Raw genomic sequence first — 18701 nt, forward strand, 5'->3', positions numbered from 1 at the left:
TGTGCCATCGTGGAAGTCGGAGCCTCTGGTGGTGGTTTCTCAGGCACTGTCGTCCCTGGGCTGAGATTCTTTGGGACATTCACAGTGGCTGGGAGGGACTCTTCCCGCATGGTTAATGAGCCATGTAGAGCTGAGTCAGGGTAGACCAAGGCTGGGGACACATGGGTCACTTTGTGACTTAGGGTGTGGGAGAGGGAGAGATCTCCTCTACTAGTCCTTCATTCTCATGGGGGCTGTTTGACTGGATCTAGGAAATCGACCAATACAAAGCTGGTTAACAAGAGAAGAGCAGAATTTTAATAACTTTACACGTTCCCCGGGATCCTCAGGTTCGTTACAGCCCCAATTACTAGTCTCCCATGATGAAGGCTCTGTTCTCATCCTGACGTGAGGAGGACATTTCTCCCAAAAGGACCCTGATGGCTTGCTGCATGTAGGGCGCTGGGTCACATGGCTTTCCTGCAGTTTTCAGGTGACGTAGGCTTGAAATGACCATTATACCAGTTCAGCATGTTTTGGAACAGCCCTCCTTAACCCCTCCTGGGGTCAGTTATTTAATCTCACATGCCTCTGTTTCCTTAGTTGTCAAAAAAGATAATACACTCCCCATGGAATCGTGGTGAAGACGGGTATAAGATGGTTTATTTACCAGTACACACCCACCTCCTCTGGGCTGGTGTCCCTACTGCCATTTAACCATTTTTAGATGCTTTCGTAATGAATGATGAAACATATAAATGATTAAGAGCAAGACCAACAGTGAGAAAAATGGGAGAAAAACTAAATGTAGGGTCCTCAAGTTTAAGCGGATAATTTATCGACTTTCTCTATCAGCTTTACATGGCTGGGATTATTTGGGGTTAAAAAAAAACCAAAACCATGATTCATGGAAGCCGTGAGACCCGCCTGAGCTGCCGTGGTGATCTCAGGGTCGTCTAGCCGGGGAGAGCTCATCCCAAGAGCACTCCAGTCAGCCAGCCCAACAGATTCATGACGTCTGCGTGGATCCTTACGGGTCACGAGCTTAACCCAGACCAAACACCTTTGTGTCTTTCCACAGTGTCAGAATTTATGGAATAAAACAAATTCACAGGCTGTGCCATTTTCAGCAGTAACAGTTCACCAAGTACCTGGTTGTCATAAGCCAGGCAATCACAAGTTCTTCTATTCTGCAATTTCTAATATCTGGAACACTCAAGTCACACATCGCACTGCACATAATTTTATGTGTGTGAGAGTGTGGCAATTTTCCTGGGCAAGGCTCATGACAAGTGACCAGGTGACAGCATCAGGGTCTCATGCTTCATTTGGAGGTCTGGTCACCGTGTGATAAACTCGTGGGCCTGGTTTTTTCAATGTGAGTTTGATATAGCCACGCGCCCTTGTGCTTCTGATTAATTCAGTAAGTTTACAGGTGGTCATTTTTATTAGCATAATTAATTTTATCCATTTGTGCCTGTGCTTGTGCCAGGTAGGTGGTCGTCGTTTACTTGTACAAAGCACAGAGTCATCTCGCCTCATCACTGAAACTTGGAAAGGAATAGCTTATGGCAAACTACTGCTTCACAGAATGGAGTAACTCAGGTTTAGGCCTCGCCTGAAAACTGATGCTCTGTACGTGGAGTAACCCAGATCGGGCACAGCCTTGAGGATCCAGAACCATGGCTTCCTACCGATGAGTGGATGCAGTGAACTCTGCTACTACTCTGGAGAGAAGAGGAAAGAGGTTTCACTATTTTTTTTTTTTTTTTTTTTTTTTGGTACCGGGGATGGAACCGAAGGCTGCTTAACCTCTGAGTCACATCCCCAGCACTTTTTTGTATTTTACTTCTGTATTTATTCATTTTGCCATTAAGTACCAAGGATCTTCATTCTCAGTTATGAAACGGAGTGTGTGACTCAGATAATATACCACTATTTGAAACTAAGAGGTCCCACCAGCCCTGGCCTCCCCAAGTCTTTAGTCCCAGGATCACACCTCACTCATTGCACGAGATAATCAAGCTGAAGAAGAATTAAGGAGGTACACTGGAGATACAAGCGAACAAGGAACATTTTTACAAGCAGGTCATCCCAGTGACTTAAAAGGTTAAGTTTCAGATTAATTTACAGAGTAGTGACAGAATTATTTAGCCTCAGTAAAAACAAAGACAGTCGTACTATTTTAAAAAGATCAATTCAGAAGTACTAATTCAGGTAAGCATGCAAAATTCAGAATATTAAAAAAAAAATGCAAGACCTGGTTACCCAAAAACACTCAGGTGAAGATGCCGAACAGAAGAGATGAATCAGAAGCTGAAAGGGACGCTTCAGTGATCAGCAAACCAATCCCTCCTTCTATGACTGAGAAAGTGCACAGACACAAACTGGCGAAGCTCACGTGGGGACATCAGGGTGCACACAGCTCTAACTCCTGGCACCATGTGCAACCACATAAACTTAAAATAAGGTGGCAAATCCCAGAACATATTAGCCCTTTGATTTAAACCAAAGATTTTAGGACTGATACACAGGGAAGGGGTAAAGTTAACAGAGCACAGTAGCACCTCACGTTTCAGAGATGGAATGATCTCTTGAAGATTTTAATGCTCTCTTTTCACAATTGGTAGATTTCTAGACAATTTTCTGAGTTATAATAAAATGTACTAGCTTAAAAATACGTGCACTCTTCAGCTACGTCCCACACTTTTTTGCCTATCTTTTAAAATTGAGAACTGGGTGTTTTTAGCCCAAGAAACTTTCTGTCAGGCCTACACTTTAACTGCATGTCTTAGGAATAAACGAAATCTGTGATATTTTGGTAACTCACAGTTTATTTATAAAATGAAAAGCTCTATCAAAATACACTTTTTACTGGGAAAAATAAATAAAACAAATGAATGGATCTACATAAAGCCAATGTTAACTTTGGTAGACTTTAGCTTAGGACAGTCTGTAACAAGCACATTGGCCCTGATTCCTCCAGAGCGGCTCAAGTGCCAAGTTAAGAATTCTTAGAATTTTTTAACTGCGATTTTTTTTGTGTTGACACTCAGTTTCTCATTTCACGTCATCTTCAGCCAAGCTCTGAGCACTTAGAATTCTCTGACTCCTTGCTGGGAGCTTAGTCAGAAGCATCTAGAACACCGTGGTGGAAGAGTTGCCGTAACGCAGCAACTGCTCTGGCTGTCCCCACACACCAGCTGTTGGTCAGATGGCCCACACCTTCCTCATGTCCACCTAGCTGCTAGCTGCTCTTCACCAAGGTGTGTTTCTCTTCAAAGAAGAACTTCTGAACGGCTTCAGCATCTTGAAGTTCTAGAACCTTGAAAAGCCCAGCTCTCTGCTTGGCAGGCTTCTGTTTGTTTCTTTGTTCCCAAAGCCTGTTCTAGAAGTTGGGGTCGCTCTGCCACCTGCGGAAGCCAGTGGAGAGCACCCCACACAGGCCCCTGGCGATGGGGCTGTTCCATAGGTCAGGAAACTTGTATTTTAATAGAGACAGGGTCTGGCTCAGTTGCTGAGGCTGACCCTTGAACACAGGATCCTCCTGCCTCAGACTCCCCACCCGCTGGGATTACAGGTGAAAGTTCACTTTTTTTTTTTTTTTTTTTTTTTTTTTTGGTGGTCCTGGGGATTGAACCCAGGGCCTTTTGTATGCGAGGCAAGCACTCTATCAACTGAGCTCTGTCCCCTACTGAGTTATATCCCCAGCCCAAAAGTTCACTCTTAAATCTGAATAGATACACCTATGTGAGCACTCAGGGGCCTACCTTCTTGAAATATCAACAATTATTTCTTTGGAGAACCAATAAAATTGGTGGGCAGGGTATGCGCACGTTTGAACTTGCCCCAAGGTAAACCCTGCCTGGAGAAAAATGTGGCTGTTTACATTTCTCACTCTTAAAAAGATTAACAGTCTGTCTTCCGCCTCTTAGGTCTGGAAGCGGCCACAGAAACTTGCCTGAGTCAAAATCAGGATTTGAGAACATCTCACAAAAAACTTACTGAAGGTGCCCAAGCCATTTCTCCAAGACCATTCCTTATGAAAACATTTATCTGAACATAAATATTGAGTCAAAAAGAAGCTGCAGGAAAGCAAAAGAACTGGCCTGACTCTGGATTGAACCTGACTCCTGTGCAGCCGAGTCCCTAAGAACCGGAAGGACTTGGAGCAGCTTTGCCAATTTCTGAGTTCCTGATTGGAAGACGCGTGCCTGCAGAAGGCAGAGCCCATTTCTGCAAGGAAGTAGCAGCCAGGTCTCCAGTTGTCCTGGGAGTCAAATAACTTCTGAGAAAAAGAGACGGCAGAGAGGAGGCAGCTGTTAATCACGGTGGGTAACTGAAGTCTTTTGGTTGGGTGTTGCTGAGGTTTTCAAAAGGCCAAGTCTGGCTCTTTGCATGAAAACCTCAGTGGTGGGATAGGAAAGGTAAATCGAGTTAAATGCTAACAATTCATAATGGTTTCTGCTGGGAGCACCTCAGGGATCTTTAGGGTCCCTGAGCCTTAAAAAGTACCCAGTCACCAGGTTTTGAAAGCATGTGGTCCCGGCAGCCGGTGACCTGAAGGACCTCACTTCTAGAAGTCCTTCTCTTGGCGGTTTTGAAATCTGGGCCCCATCTTGCAAAAGCAGCGCAAGGCAAGAGTTCTGTGCATTCGCTGTCTGGGTTTGTCATTGCTGTTTGTGCCCAGTGCTGTGTCCTGGTGTAGATGGGTCCTTGCAGGTAGCCACTCAGAGCGATCATCTCCACCTCCCAGGCTGTGAAAGCAGGAAACAGCTGAAATAATTAGATTATGTTTGGATGGGAGATTGGTAGGAGAGATGTGGAGTTCTGGAAGATTCCGAGGTTGCACCAGTGAGTCTGGGAGTTAGGTGGGTTCCTATAAGGTAGGTCTGTCTGCCTGTCTAGCTATTTTTACTGCTGTAACAAATACTGGAGAAAAGAACAAGTTAACAGAGGAAAGTCTTATTTTGCTTGAGTCTCAGTCTGTGGTAGTCTGGACTCTGCTGCCTTGGGGCCTGGGTGGTGGTGAACACGTGATGAAGCAGAGCTTCTCACATCATGGGAACGGGGGGAGAAGGCCTGGATCCCAGCACCTCTTCAAGGATACAGTCCCATGACCTCACTTGCTCCCGCTGGGCCCCACAGCCTAAAAGTTTCACCACCTCCTGGTAGCACCGCAGGCTGGCAACCAAGCCTTCCGCACATGAGCCTTTGGGAGACATTGAAGATCCAAACCATGACACTGTCTGTCTGTCTGTCTATCATCTAGGCCCCTCTGAGTTCACACAGTTCCATGCAAGAACCAGAATTCTGCATTTCTCAATAGACCACCAACCCAAAAAGCAGATTTTTTTTTTTTTTTTTTTTTGCTCTTTATCCCAAACTTTTTTAGAATGTCTTCAAATCAAATTATGCAGGCTCACCACAATTACAGTACGCTTACCTTTATTCTCCTTGTGTTAATTTCCGATTGAATCTGTCAGTGCTTGAGTTGCTCTAACTTAAGCCAGTCCATGCTCTCTGGATTCAGGGCTTATGTTGGTGACTTGAATACAGGGTCAGAGCTCCCTAAGTGGAGCCTGGGGTGGTCTGGACCCAGGTGCATCTGCAGTGCCCCTAAATGTCTCTTACTGAGCCATAACAGGAAGGATCTGCTTTTGCCTGAATAAAGTGGCTAATTGGGATGAATCAAACATCATTACCCTATGTAAATGTACGATTATGCAAATGGTATGCTGTTACTCCATGTACAAACAGAAACAACATGTATCCCATTTGTTTACAATTAAAATAAATTAAAATTAAAAAAAGAACAAATTTGATTTTGGAATGATTTTTTACATGTTCAGAGCTAGTACAGAATTCCTATATATCTATCACCCAATTTCAGTTTCCCCCAATTTTCTTTTCATATTGCGTCTATGCTCCATTTGTCAAAACTAGGAAGTGAATGGATACAACTGACTCTGAACTCCAGACTTTATTCAGATTTTTTTCACCCATTTTCCCACTTATGTCCTTTTTTGTTTCAGGATCCAACCCACATTCCTTATTGCATTTAGATGTCTTTAGTCTCTTCTGGTCTATGACACCTTCTATTTTGACTGCTTGCCAATTTTGAGAATACTCTAGAACAGTCCTCAAATTGGGTTTGTCTGAAGTATTTTCTCATGATTACACTGCAGTTATGAGTATTGGGGGAAAGGGGGCCACTGAGGAGAGACACCTTCCCATCCCACTGAATCAGGGTGGGGATAGCCACAGGAGGTCCCTGCAATATGACTGTGGTCCCATGTTCAAGTTCATGTTTGCCAAGTTTCTCCACCAGCACAGTTACATTTTTTTCTCTTTCTTTGCTCCATTATTTGAAAGTGAGTTATCGGGCTGGGGTTGTGGCTCAGTGGTAGAATGCTTGCCTAGCATGTGTGAGGCACTGGGTTCGGTTCTCAGCACCACATAAAAATAAATGAAAAAAAATTTTTTTAAGTGTTTAAAAAAAAGAAAGTGAGCTACCAAGTCAACCTGCCCTCAGAGATGGGGTGATTAGACTTCCGCCTGGCCTAGCAGAGTTAGGTGTTTGCTTTGAGAACTGAGAATTGTCCTGCTCTGCCTTACCCTGTTCGTCACCTGCCATTCCTTTGCATGACCGGTGGGAGAGTGTCAATCCCTTTCCATCTGACTGAGGAATTAAACGAAGTTCTAGGTACTGGTGATGCAGGACAGAGAGATGCAGGAAACAGACTAGGGGACTAGACTTGGAGACTGGCAAAATGAGATTTAAACCCGGCTTGTGCATAAAACCAGGGTGGAACCTGGTCTGAATTTAAGCTGTTTCATCTAAAAAGTTGGAATAGTAATGCGTCCTCTTGAGTAACCATAAGAAGTAAGTTGTATATGAATGCAGAGGTGCTGCATGCAATGTTTGGTATTCAGTAGGTACTTGATAAATGCTAACTGAGAAGAAAATGATGGCACATAGCTGCTAAGAGTGGATCCTGGCACTGAACCCCCTGCTTTTGAGATGTTTCTCCTGCTTCAAAGTTGTGACCTTGGGCGAGTTACTTAACCTCTCAGTGCCTCCGCCTTTTCTTGGGTGAAAAGGGAATAATAACAGCATCCCTCTCATGAGGTTGGTATGAATATGATTTGTGGTATGTAAAGGGACCAGAACAGTGTTTGGCACTCAGTGTGTTACAAGTGTTTGCAAATATTCTGTATCCTTCAACACAGTCATATCTTAGGCAATGAAATACGCCTCGATTTAAGATTTAACCATCCTAAATAATTCAATAGATTAAAATTTAATCTTTCCATGTGCTAGACTAGACTAGGCATCCATTGATGAATTTAGTATTTAACCATTCTACAGAATTCAAAACACGTAGACATTACACTGATTCAGTTATTTTCTTTCTCTCAGATTCTACTCCCCAGTACTATCAAGATATGAGATATCAGATGCTGCACCTAAGTATACAATTTGAGTTTTAGAATATTATTATGTTTCTATTAATGGGTGAAAGGACAACCACAATAAAACACAGTGCACGTGCAAAGAGTGTGTGTTCTGACGTGGTTGGGGAACGTGTTCTTTCAATGTCAAATGGGTCACGTCTTCTACAGCTTCCTAATGTAGGGGCTGCCCCTGGCCCAGTCCTGACTTTGCTGTGTGGGTCCGGCTCACACTCTCTGGACTGCCTCCTTTTCCGGGGTCTGTACTGTGAACCACAGGAGTCTGACCTCCTCCGGCTCCCAGATCTGTCTGCTCCTCTGGGAAGCCAGCTACCTCCCACTGAGCATCCTTACTCTCCTGAGAGGGGGACTCTGCACTCAGTAAGTACAGGGCAGGTGGAAAGTTCACATCGGTCCTTTCTGCTCTTGGGGATCCACTGTCTTGGGCTGTGTGCTGTCCCGTTTGAAACCTTGGCAACAGTAACTGTGAAGTATAAGCATGTCCTGACCACAGAATTGCTATCTAACTGAGCTGGATTCGTTTGGACTCTCAGTGATAATGAACAGTACAATGGTCCTTAATCCTGAACCTAAATATCCCAGAGAAGGTGCTGCTGTAGTTTCAGTATGGTGTAATCCATCCTTTCCTTTTTTTAGGGGTACCTAGGATTGAGCCCAGGAGTGCTTGCCCACTGAGCCACATCCCCAGCCCTTTTTATATTTTATTTTGAGACAGGGCCTTGCTAAGTTGCTTAGGGCCTCGCTAAGTGCTGAGGCCGGGTTTGAACTTGTGATCCTCCTGCCTCAGCCTCCCGAGACACCAGGGTATGTATCAGTGCACCCAGCAACCTGTCCCTTTCAAAACACATGTTGAAGTTTAATTCTCCATTGTGAGATGATAGGAAGAGATGAATCCAATTGGGGACCTTTAAGAGGAAATTAGGGCTTGGCACTTATAACAGGTTAATCCATCCAAGCAGATAATGAATTAATGGGCTAGTGGATTACTTTGAGTCTGGATCAGCTATAAACTTCAGTTTGACTGGGTCTCTTGCCTATGCCCTGTCTCTCATGACATACCTTGTGCTGTCTTGGGACTCTGTCAGCAAGAAGGACATCCTGCATGTAGTACCTTGACCTTGAACCAGAACCATGAGCAAAAACAAACCTGTGTTTTTTATAACTGACCCAGTCACTGGTATTGTGCTATTAGCTACAGAAAACGAACTCAGATAGCTGCCAAGAATTGTCACCTCTGTGTAACTCCATGGTGTGGGGGGCAATTTCCCTCCAAAGAATGTGGGGGCTGTCATCAGAGCAGACTCAAAGTTGCAGCTGTCTCCTCCAGGAGATAAACTGTAAATGACTCAGTATTTCCTTCAAGGACCGTGACCTTTCTGCTACCTGAGTCCTTTGAATTCAGCCACTTTTGATTAATCACCTTCCAGGTCTGGACCAACTACTGGCTCTAAATCTCTCCTCTAGAAGAGTCAAATTCTTTAACATCTGGGCCCCCATCTCTTCCTCCGGATGAGAGTTGAGTTTGATAGAGCAGAGACCCTTCTATCCAGAGACAGCCTGTGCTCTCCTACTTAGACCACTTTTTACAGAGAACTGGTTCTTTCCACACTTCTCATGCCATGGGACCTAAAAAAGTCCCTTCTACCCTCCTCCAGCCTTCCAGGGGCCCCGTCACCACTGTTTGGACTCGAGACGAACGTCTGACCCACATCAGGCTGATCTGGAACATTCTCCATGAGTTCCCCTTTAAACCAGTGTTTGTGCGCTAGCTGGTTGGCGGTGGGGAGGCTGAGCTGGTGTGCTGATGGTTTGGGGCAGTCAGGAGACCACGTGTGAGTGAGTAGAGAAGGTGGTCAGTCTGCAGTGCCGAGAGACCCACGGAGACAGGGAGAGAGGATGGCTGTCCATGAACCCAGCTATGCTTCTTGCAGCTGAGCAACTTCCCTGGATGGTTTGACCCGTTCCACTTGGGAATGAATGTGTGACTCCTAACACCCACCCTATGGGGCTGGGAGCTGGCTCTGACCCCAGGAACCCTTCATTCTTGACTTTGCTCTTGCTTGTTAAGTACCCTGCTGAGATGATTCCCTCTTCTGCTTTATTCCTCCTGCGTTAGTCTCTCCTCGCATCCTCTCTTCTGAGGTCCAAATGCACCATTACCAGACTCTTTATTACACTTAGTACATCTGTTTGTTTGTTTGTTTGTTTGTTTGTTTGTTTGTTTGTTTATACCAGGGATTGAACCCAGGGGTACTTAACCACTGAGTCACATTCCCAGCCCTTTTTATATTTTATTTTGAGACAGGATCTCACTGAGCTGCTTGGGGCCTCACTAAGTTGCTGAGGCTGGCTTTGAACTTGTAATCCTCCTGCCTCAGCCTCCCTAACCGCTGGGATTACAGGTGTTTACCACCATGCCCGCCTGTATCTTTATTTTCTAATTGTTATAGAAGTTTGTCCCTGGACCCAAATTTGACAGGGTTATTGTTGCCTGGTTAGTTTGTGTGTCTTCCAGAGCTAGACCTCACCAACGACTTTGCACTTCTATCAGCATATCTGTGTTTTAACAGCATTTTGTCTCTGTTAAAAACTTCGTGCTATTTCAAAGACTACTTCTCATTATAACAGATTCAAAAGATACAGAAGTGTACCCATTAAAATCTAACTTTTTTTCTAAAATAAATGTGTGTGAATCCTTGGTCTAGCTGGAATGCCTGATTTTTAACAAGTATATTTTTTTGATTTCTGTGAATGGAAAGGAGAGCCATGTGTTTGTGCATAGGACGAGTGTGTCTACCTGGGTGCACAGGCACGTGTGCACACATGGAAGCTGGACACACCTGCACGCACTTATGTGCTTATGTACCTGGCTGACCTCTGTTCTGATAGTGCTCTGCCATGGGGAGAGATGGCCTCTAACAATATTTTTTTAAAGGCTAAAGGAGGCTGGATGTGGGGCCATACACCTATAATCCGAGGCAGGAAGATTCCAAATATGAGGCCAGCCTAAGCCACTTTATTAGCGCCTGTCTCAAAATAAAAACAAAGGGCTGGGGCTGTATCTCCATGGTAGAGTGCTTGCCCAGCATGTACAAGGACCTAGGTTCAAACCCCAGTACCATCAACATTTTATTTTAAAAAGCAAAGAATATGTAAAAAGTAGGAATCAACATTTGTTAGTGGTGTTGATTGCTCTGTTAAAATTGAGACAAAACTCTTACTGCAAATTCTTTTTAAAACAAATGTGCATGACATTTTCCTACTACTCACTCCTGAAAGGATGTTGCATCTTGCACTTGCTGAATGGATTGCCCAGCACTGCTCAGGTGCCTCCCTCGAAACTTGCTCCTTGGATAGGACTTGCAGAAGCCAGTATCCTCTGCAAAAGTGAGTTTGGTGGCAGGGTATTGGCACCAAAATAGAAAGGTAGACTAGTGGTACAGAATAGAAGACAGAGACAAACCCACATAAATACAGCTACTTCGTAGTAGACAAAGGTGCCAAAAATATACATTGGAGAAAAGAGAGCCTCTTCAACAAATGGTGCTGGGAAAACTGGAAATGAATATGTAGCAAAATGAAATTAAACCCCTGTCTCTCAGCCTGCACAAAATTCAACTGAAAGTGGATCAAAGACGTAGGCACTAGAACAGAGGCCCTGAGCCTAGTAAAAGAAGAGGTAGGCCCAAATCTACATTATGTTGGCTCAGGACCTGACTTCCTTAACAAGACTCCTAAAGCGCAAGAAGTAAAATTAAGAATCAATAAACAAGGTGGATTCAGACTAAAAACCTTCTTCACAGCAAAGGAAACAGTAATGTGAAGAAAGAACCTACAGAATGGGAGAATTTCTTTAACAAACCTGTCTAAGATAGAGCATTTATCTCCAGGATACATAAAGAACTCAAGAAACTTAACACCAAAACCACAAATAACCCTACCAATAAACGGGCAAAGGAACTAAACAGACACTTCACAGAAGAAATACAATCGATCAAAAAATATATGAAAAAATGTTTAACATCTGTGGCAACTAGGGAAATGCAAATCAAAAGTATTCTTTCATTTCAAACCCAGTGATGGGAGGCTGAGGCAGGAGGATCACAAATTCAAGGCCAGGGTGGACAATTTAGTGAGACCCTATCTCAAAATAAAATTTTAAAAAGGACTCAAGATGTAGCTTAGGGCTTGCCTATCTTGTGCAAGGCCCTGGGCTCAATCCTGGGTATCAAAAAAAATTAAATATGAATAAATAAATAATAAAATGCTAAAAGAATGAGTTTGGACAACACTGGGCTAAATAAAGAGAAGCAGATTTCTTAATGGCGTGGTAGCTCAGAACCTTCTTTAGTGACTTTTTTGCACTGTAAGCCTTCAGGGGTGGGTGGGGGGATTAAAATTTCACAAACTGACCTTTTGTGCAGACTAAATCCCTAATAAAAGATGATCAACACCTAATAGACATTTGAATGAGTAGTCAGTAAAACCAAAGAAAACATCAATTTTAGACAGTTTTAATTTATCAAACCACAGTTGCACTCGATAAGCATCTGTCCTCACAAGGTTATTCAGTGTAGTAGCAGTGCCAGGTCTGGGGGCACATGCTTGTAATCCCAGCAGCTCCGGAGGCTGAAGCAAGAGGATCACTCATTCAAAGCCAGCCTCAGCAACTTAGTGAGGCTATAAGCAATCTAGTGAGACCGTGTTTCAAAGTAAAAAATAAATAAATAAAAAGGACTGGGGATGTGGCTCAGTGGTTAAAAGCCCTTGGTTTTCAATTCCTGGTCCAAAAAAGAAAAATAAAACAGGGTTGGCAGTCTCTGCAAGAGGTCGGAAGTCAAGGACAGGGCAGAGGGAGGAACTGAATGGAAATAATCGTCCCTACCCACCAGACTTCCCTAGCTCTAGAAGGATACACTGGACACAATAAGGCAGTGTTTTAATTTCTTCCTGGCTAATCTCTTAATTCCATTAAACTGAATCAAATTTTCCCGGACACAGAACTTAATAAAAATATCAAATACTCTTTTCTCTTTGTTTTCATTAATGTTATTTCTCAAGAGATTTCTGATCTCCTACCGTAGTTTAGAAACATGGTACTTTCTCAGGGTGCCTGGAGTTAGCATCCTGTGATATTCCTGGAGCATTTTGACATTTCTGCATTTCAGGGTTCTGCTCTTAAAAGTGAGACTAAACAAAACAGCTTCATTTATAAAAGCAAGCATGCTCAGGGATAGAGTGAAAATAACAAAAATAACTCCTAATGCTACAACTCTGAGATATCACGATTAGCCTTCTGATGTGTACCTCCTCGTGTGAGAGAGAGAGAGAGAGTGTGTGTGTATGTGTGTGTGTGTGTGAAGTCACGACTTTCTCCCCAGTATACAAAGCACTTAGCACATTTCTAGCTCAGTACCTGGTATGGGGAACACATAGTAGAGCTAAATATTCTTTTATTATTATTATTATTATTATTTAAAAATTTTTTACTTGTCAATGGACCTTTATTTTACTTATTTACATATTTATATGTGGTGCTGAGAATCAAACCCAGTGCCTCACATATGCCAGGCAAGCGCTCTACCGCTGTGCTACAATATTCTTATGTAAATAAATATTTTAAAATTGGGATCACTTTAGGTCTATTTTTTGTGGGGAGGTACAGGGGATTGAACACCCAAGGGCATTTTATCATGGAGCTACATCCCCAGTCTTGTTATTTTTTATTCAGAGACAGGGTTTCACTAAATTGCTGAGGGTCTTGCCAAGTTACTGAGGCTAGCCTCGAACTTGTGATCCTCCTGCCTCAGCCTCCCACGTGGCTGGGATTACGGATGTGTGCCACTGCACCTGGATACTATAGGTCTATTCTTAACTAAGCCTTAGTCTAAGATAGTCCTTTTTGAAGACTTTCAAAATTATTGTAGGAGATCAGAGTCCTATGTCCTCCATCTGAGCTGCCCAATGCCCATCCAATAATGGACTAATGTTGAAAGTTTGATTGGCCTGAACTTTTTCATCAAGAATTTCAGAAGATGAGATTTATTTCATAATCATGATATGGCATGAGGATGGGCGGGGTACAATAAATCTTTTACAAAGAAACAAAAAGAATTTCAGAAAACTTCCTTTCTTACACAAGCTAGCTGAGAATAAATGGACCACCTATAAGAGCAAGTAGAAAAATTTAAAACAAAGGAAAAATCCCTTACTGGTGGTGGGGCCTGCTTCCGATGATAACTGTTTCACAAACCGTCTACATTGACATCTGTTTTAAAGGTGATTTGACAAACTTGTGTTGAGCAACATGGCAAACTGAGAACACATATCCATTCCTGAGCTATTTCTATGCTCCAAATGTTGTTGAAATAGTCTTGGTAAAAGGAACGTGGCTGTTTACTTTCTTTATTACAAAATAAAAACAAAAACAAAAAATACCTCATCTCTTCCAAAAAATATAGGAGACGATTCAGACTATTACCAAACTCTGGACTATTAAGATTATACACGTTGCCAGGTGTGGGGGCACTGGCCCATGGTCCCATCTACTGTGGAGGCTGAGGGAGGAGGATCCACAAGTTCAAGTCCAGACTCAGAAACTTAGCAACGCCCTGTCTCAAAATAAAAATTAAAATTAAAAATGTCTGGGATGTAACTCACGGGTAGAGCACTGTGTTCAATCCCCAGTACCACATACACACAAAATTATACACATTAAAATTTATGCCACATTCCATTGATATGAAATGTCCAAAACAGGCAAGTCTACAGAATCATAAAATAGATTAGTGGTTGCCAGGGACCAGGAGTTTTGGGGCAGGGACTGCAATGACTAAATGGTTTCTTTGGGGAATAATAAAATATTATGGAATTAGGGGTAATGATTGTAAAACCTTCCGAATATACTAACAGGTGCTGTCTTGTACATTTCAGATGAGTGAATTGTATGGTAGATGAATTAAATCTCAATAGAGGGGTCACGAAATTTTTATAATAACTCTGTGTTTGTAATGAGTTTATACTTTCAGAGTCCTTTCACTATAACCTTAAAAAGTACACAGAGCAAGTTTAAGTCTCCTTCACAGTTGGTGAAATTGAGGACCAGAGAGATTTAGTAATTTTGCTAACCTCACACAGCTCTTTAGAGATGGAGACAGGTTTACGATAAAAATATTACAGTTCCTCTCCAGTAAACTGCAGTGCACTGTCCAACATCACATCAATGAGTCATCATTAGTGTCATGTCTTTGATATGTTATTATTGTTAAATAATACAATGCTTATTAAGTGCCACGCAACACCCAATGTGGTTCACCAGTCATTATAAAAACTCATATACTACATTTTGTTGATTTCATTGTACTGCTTTTAGAAGCTAGCATATTGGTCCAGGTCACCCCAGGGGACATTTGGCACTACCTGGGGCTATTTTTGACTGTCATCACCTATGGGGAGAAGGTGCTACTGGAATCTCCTGGGCGGAGACCAAGGATGTTATAAACCATCCGCAAAGAATTATCTGGTTTAAAATGTCGCTAGTGCCAAGGCTGCTTGCATTTCATAACGACCTTTCCTGGAGGTGTTAGCCAGGACCAGGCCCTCAGCTCACGTTCGTTGGATCCATCAGTACGTGTGGCAGCTGCTTGAGCAAACGTTGTGCTGAGCAAAATGAGCCCATCTCAAAAACACAAAGAAGGCACGATTTCACTTCTGTGAGATATCTAAAACAACCACACACACAGAAACGAAAAGGTAGAAGGTGATCCAGAGGGTGATCCGGGTGGGGAAACTGGGGGTCGTTCTTTGATGGGTCTAGAATTTCAGTTTTGCAACAAGGAGAAAGTTCTAGAAATCTGTTAACATACAGTTAACCCTACTGTACATGGAAATGTGGTCACAATGGTAAATTTTATGTTGTGTGTTTTTCACCACAATTTTTTTAAAAAAAATGTCTGAGCCAGTCTTCAACACGAGCCATGAGGAGTAGAATCTGAAGTGTCCGGTTGTGGGCCTCAGTGTTAGGGGTCAGAAAAGGATTCTGGGTCAGATTTTCCAGTGGCAGTAAGGGGACCTGATCAAAAGCTACTCTTGCATTGGGGCTATTATGGTTGGGTGTCCAGTTGGGGTCCAGTTTCTTAGTGCCCTACACAAAGAACTGAGCAAGACATGCAGAAGTAACGAGTAGAGATTCATTGAAGGAGAAGGAGACCGACGTCCTAAGGTAGTGGAGTGGCTGGAGGAGACCTGTGTCTTGTGTAAGGTCTTGTCTTACACGCTGAGCTGTGAGATAGTCTCCTCCCTACACGGACCTGAGGGAAGACGGTACCCCATTGGCTCCCATTGGTTATTTTAGAATACCAAGCCTGGCACAGTTATCATGGGTGATAAGTCTTCAGTGGCTGGAGTTGTCATGGTAACGGGACACAATGATGACTCAGCTCCCTGTCTGCTCCTCCAGGGGCATTTTTCTTGTACCCTACCTCTGCCATCTTGGTGTCCCTGAACTCCTACCCAACACAGCTAATTTGACCAAAATGAAAGAATATGTTCAACATGGGAGGCTGGGTGGGTGACAGGGGAGGGAAGAGGGGTGGGAATCTGCAGAGCAAACCCAGACTAGAGACACCGAGTCAGTGGTTGGAAACAGGCCAGTGTCTTGGGCTAACTCTGGGGTTTATAACAATTTAATAATTTAGAAGATAACTAAAGAGTTAGAGGTCATTCATAAGTGAAATGGTATTAGCACTAGGTGCCCTTTGAAGGAGGTGTGTGTACTTATTGACTTTGCTGGCAAAGTTTTCAGAATCATTTTGTTTTGCTTTGGGTATATTTGCCTTTTCCAGATAAGGTAGCCTGAATGGAGTATTATCACTCTGTGTCTCAAAGTGCAAATATTTCGCCAATCTCTTTGAAAAGTACAAAGATATTAATCTTCAGCTTAGGTTGGTATCTGAGGGTAGAAGTTAAGCTCTCTCATCCACTGTTCAATTTGTCCTTGAGTTGAATATGGAGTTAGACAGAGACACCTACCTGTGACATTGTGTTTTCTGAAGTTTTTCCTATGGAACAAAAGGAAGGAAACATTTGCAGCTTGTTGCGTCAGACCAGCAGTGACCACCGGCCACCCTCAGAAGTCACTTTCCTTCTCTCAAGGTCCTTTTTCTTTCTTCTATAAAATGGCATGAGGAGATGGACGGCCTCTAAACTTCTCTCCGTTCCAGTCACTGCATGGACCTTTAAGTAGTCATTCAGCTTTTCTGAATGAAAAGAAAAAAGTCAAAAGAGTGATAATTTACAATTTGGCTTTAGTAAAATTACATGAAGATCATTAAATCAAAACCATTTCATTTTTATTTGACTGTGCCCAGGACACTGGGGGACTTTGGATTTGCAAGACTTGTCTCTAACCCTAAAAATGACCTGAGCGATGTGCCCTAACCCCAGGCGCCCCTTGCAACCTTCGTCTTCATCTTCCTCTCCCGGCTGCCAGCCCCTGCCAGCCCATCTCACAGGACCCCACCAGTACCCACATTCCAGCCTGGTAACAGCACCTCCTCTTGTCACTTTTTTTAGAACCTCTATTAAGAGTCACCGGTTGACAATGGCTTAATGAAGAATATAGAAGCCATCGCTTCTTTGAAACCTCTTAAATGTCACTGTTCACACCTTGGTTAGCTGGGGGACTGAACCTGGGGCAGGCAGGTCTTTTAGTGCCCCTCAAAAGTCACATTGAGCAGGGTGCGGTGGCACACGCCTGAAATCCCAGCAGCTCAGAAGACTGAGGCAGGAGGATGGCAAGTTCAAAGCCAGCCTCAGCAACTTAGCAAGACCCTGATCCAAAATAAACTATAAAAAGGGCTGGGGATATGGCTCAGGGGTGAAGCGCCCCTGGGTTCAACCCCTGGTACCAAAAAATAAAAATAAAAGTCACATCGAATCAGTCCTTCTTATGTTTTTGCAGATGCATTCTTCCCTTCAAGCTACGCACAGTCTGATGGGGAATTAAATGCTGTGCTACCATGAAAATTCTGCCTTCTTATCCACCGGTTCAGTCCCTTAAAGGAAAGGAAGGTCATGTCAAGCTTCTCCCTACATGGCCACTAGGTGGCAGCACCACACCTTCCCAAAGCGTGCAGTCAGGCAGATGGCATGTGCGGAACAGCCAGTTCACTAGCGGTGCACCTAGACCCTGAAAGGAACGAGGAGCTAGCGTTTGAGTTTTAACCAGGTGTCTGAGTGCGCTTCCACTTACTAACTCCGGGATCCGCAGAATGATCCTGCTAGATTAGTTTTATCTTTACTTTACAAAACACAGAAAGGTAAAGTAACTTGCCCAAGGCCCCACAACTAGCAGCGACCAGCACGCAAGGCAGAATGCAAATTCCACACAAGTCTGTCTGTCTGTCTCTCTCTCTCGTGCTGAGACTCAAACTCAGGACCTCATGGAAGGAAGCTGCTTTACCACTGCGCCCACACACGTCCCTGCTTGAAGCCTACCCTCTATGCTCTATCAAATGTGCTGTCATTGTATCATTCCCAGGCAAATCTAGAAAACAAAGCAAGAAGTAAAAGAGCACCAGGTCTACAATGGACATCTTGATGTCATGAAAACGTGATCATCAGGGCATCAGGAAATAGGGGCGGGCTCAGCAAACATTTTTCCGGTAAAGGTCGGATGGTGAATATCTTAGGCTCTGCTGGCCGCCTGATCTCTCAGGCTCTGGGTCTCTATGGCAAGAACTCAGCTCTGCCACCGTCATGTGAAAGCAGCCACAGACAGTGGGTTAACAAATGAGCATGGCCGGGTTCCAATAAAACTAGTTATGCATGCTGAAATGTGAATTTCATAGTATTCTCACATGTCACAAAATATTTTTATTCTTTGGATTCTTTTCCAACCACCGAATGATGCAAAGTCATTTTTCACCCGCAGGCTGTATAAACACATGTGGAGTTGGACTGGAAGTCTCTGTCCCACTCTGCCCCCTGCCCCAACTGTAGTTTTGCTGACCCCTGGTATAGAGGAAAGAAGAAGGACTGAACGTAATTCAGTGATGAGTGCCTACCACAAGTGAGATGCTAAAACATAGTGACCAGTGGACAGAAAGAACGCTCCTTGGGTTAGTGGAAGAACAAACAGACACATCGTTATGGGAAGGTAGAAGGACTTCCAACCCAGACTTGGGAGAGTCACCAGGGAAGCCATGTCACACCAGGACCTGAAAGATAAAAAGGACCTCATCGAG

The 18701-nt window shown here is 43.5% G+C and overlaps 1 protein-coding gene and 1 long non-coding RNA gene across 4 annotated transcripts in view; one reads left to right on the forward strand and one right to left on the reverse strand.

Moving 5' to 3' along the window:
* The first annotated feature begins 3672 nt into the window (after positions 1 to 3672).
* GCNT2 (glucosaminyl (N-acetyl) transferase 2 (I blood group)) overlaps positions 3673 to 18701 on the forward strand; it is a 106749-nt gene continuing 91720 nt past the window's right edge. The window contains exon 1 of one of the 3 annotated variants that reach the window (XM_079148957.1): positions 3673 to 4310. The gene's annotated coding sequence lies outside the window, so the exon portion shown is untranslated. Of the gene's footprint in view, positions 4311 to 4384; positions 4866 to 18701 lie in introns of those variants that run through there. The other 2 variants (XM_079148958.1, XM_079148959.1) reach the window with 2 other exon arrangements.
* The window catches only part of LOC306666732, a 39734-nt gene continuing 36272 nt past the window's right edge, over positions 15240 to 18701 (reverse strand). The window contains exon 3 of the long non-coding RNA XR_013765384.1: positions 15240 to 16712. This is a non-coding gene — a long non-coding RNA (uncharacterized lncRNA). The remainder of the gene's footprint in view (positions 16713 to 18701) is intronic.

The sequence above is a fragment of the Sciurus vulgaris genome (assembly GCF_902686455.1).
Source record: "Sciurus vulgaris genome assembly, chromosome: 7".
Classification (NCBI taxonomy): domain Eukaryota; kingdom Metazoa; phylum Chordata; class Mammalia; order Rodentia; family Sciuridae; genus Sciurus; species Sciurus vulgaris.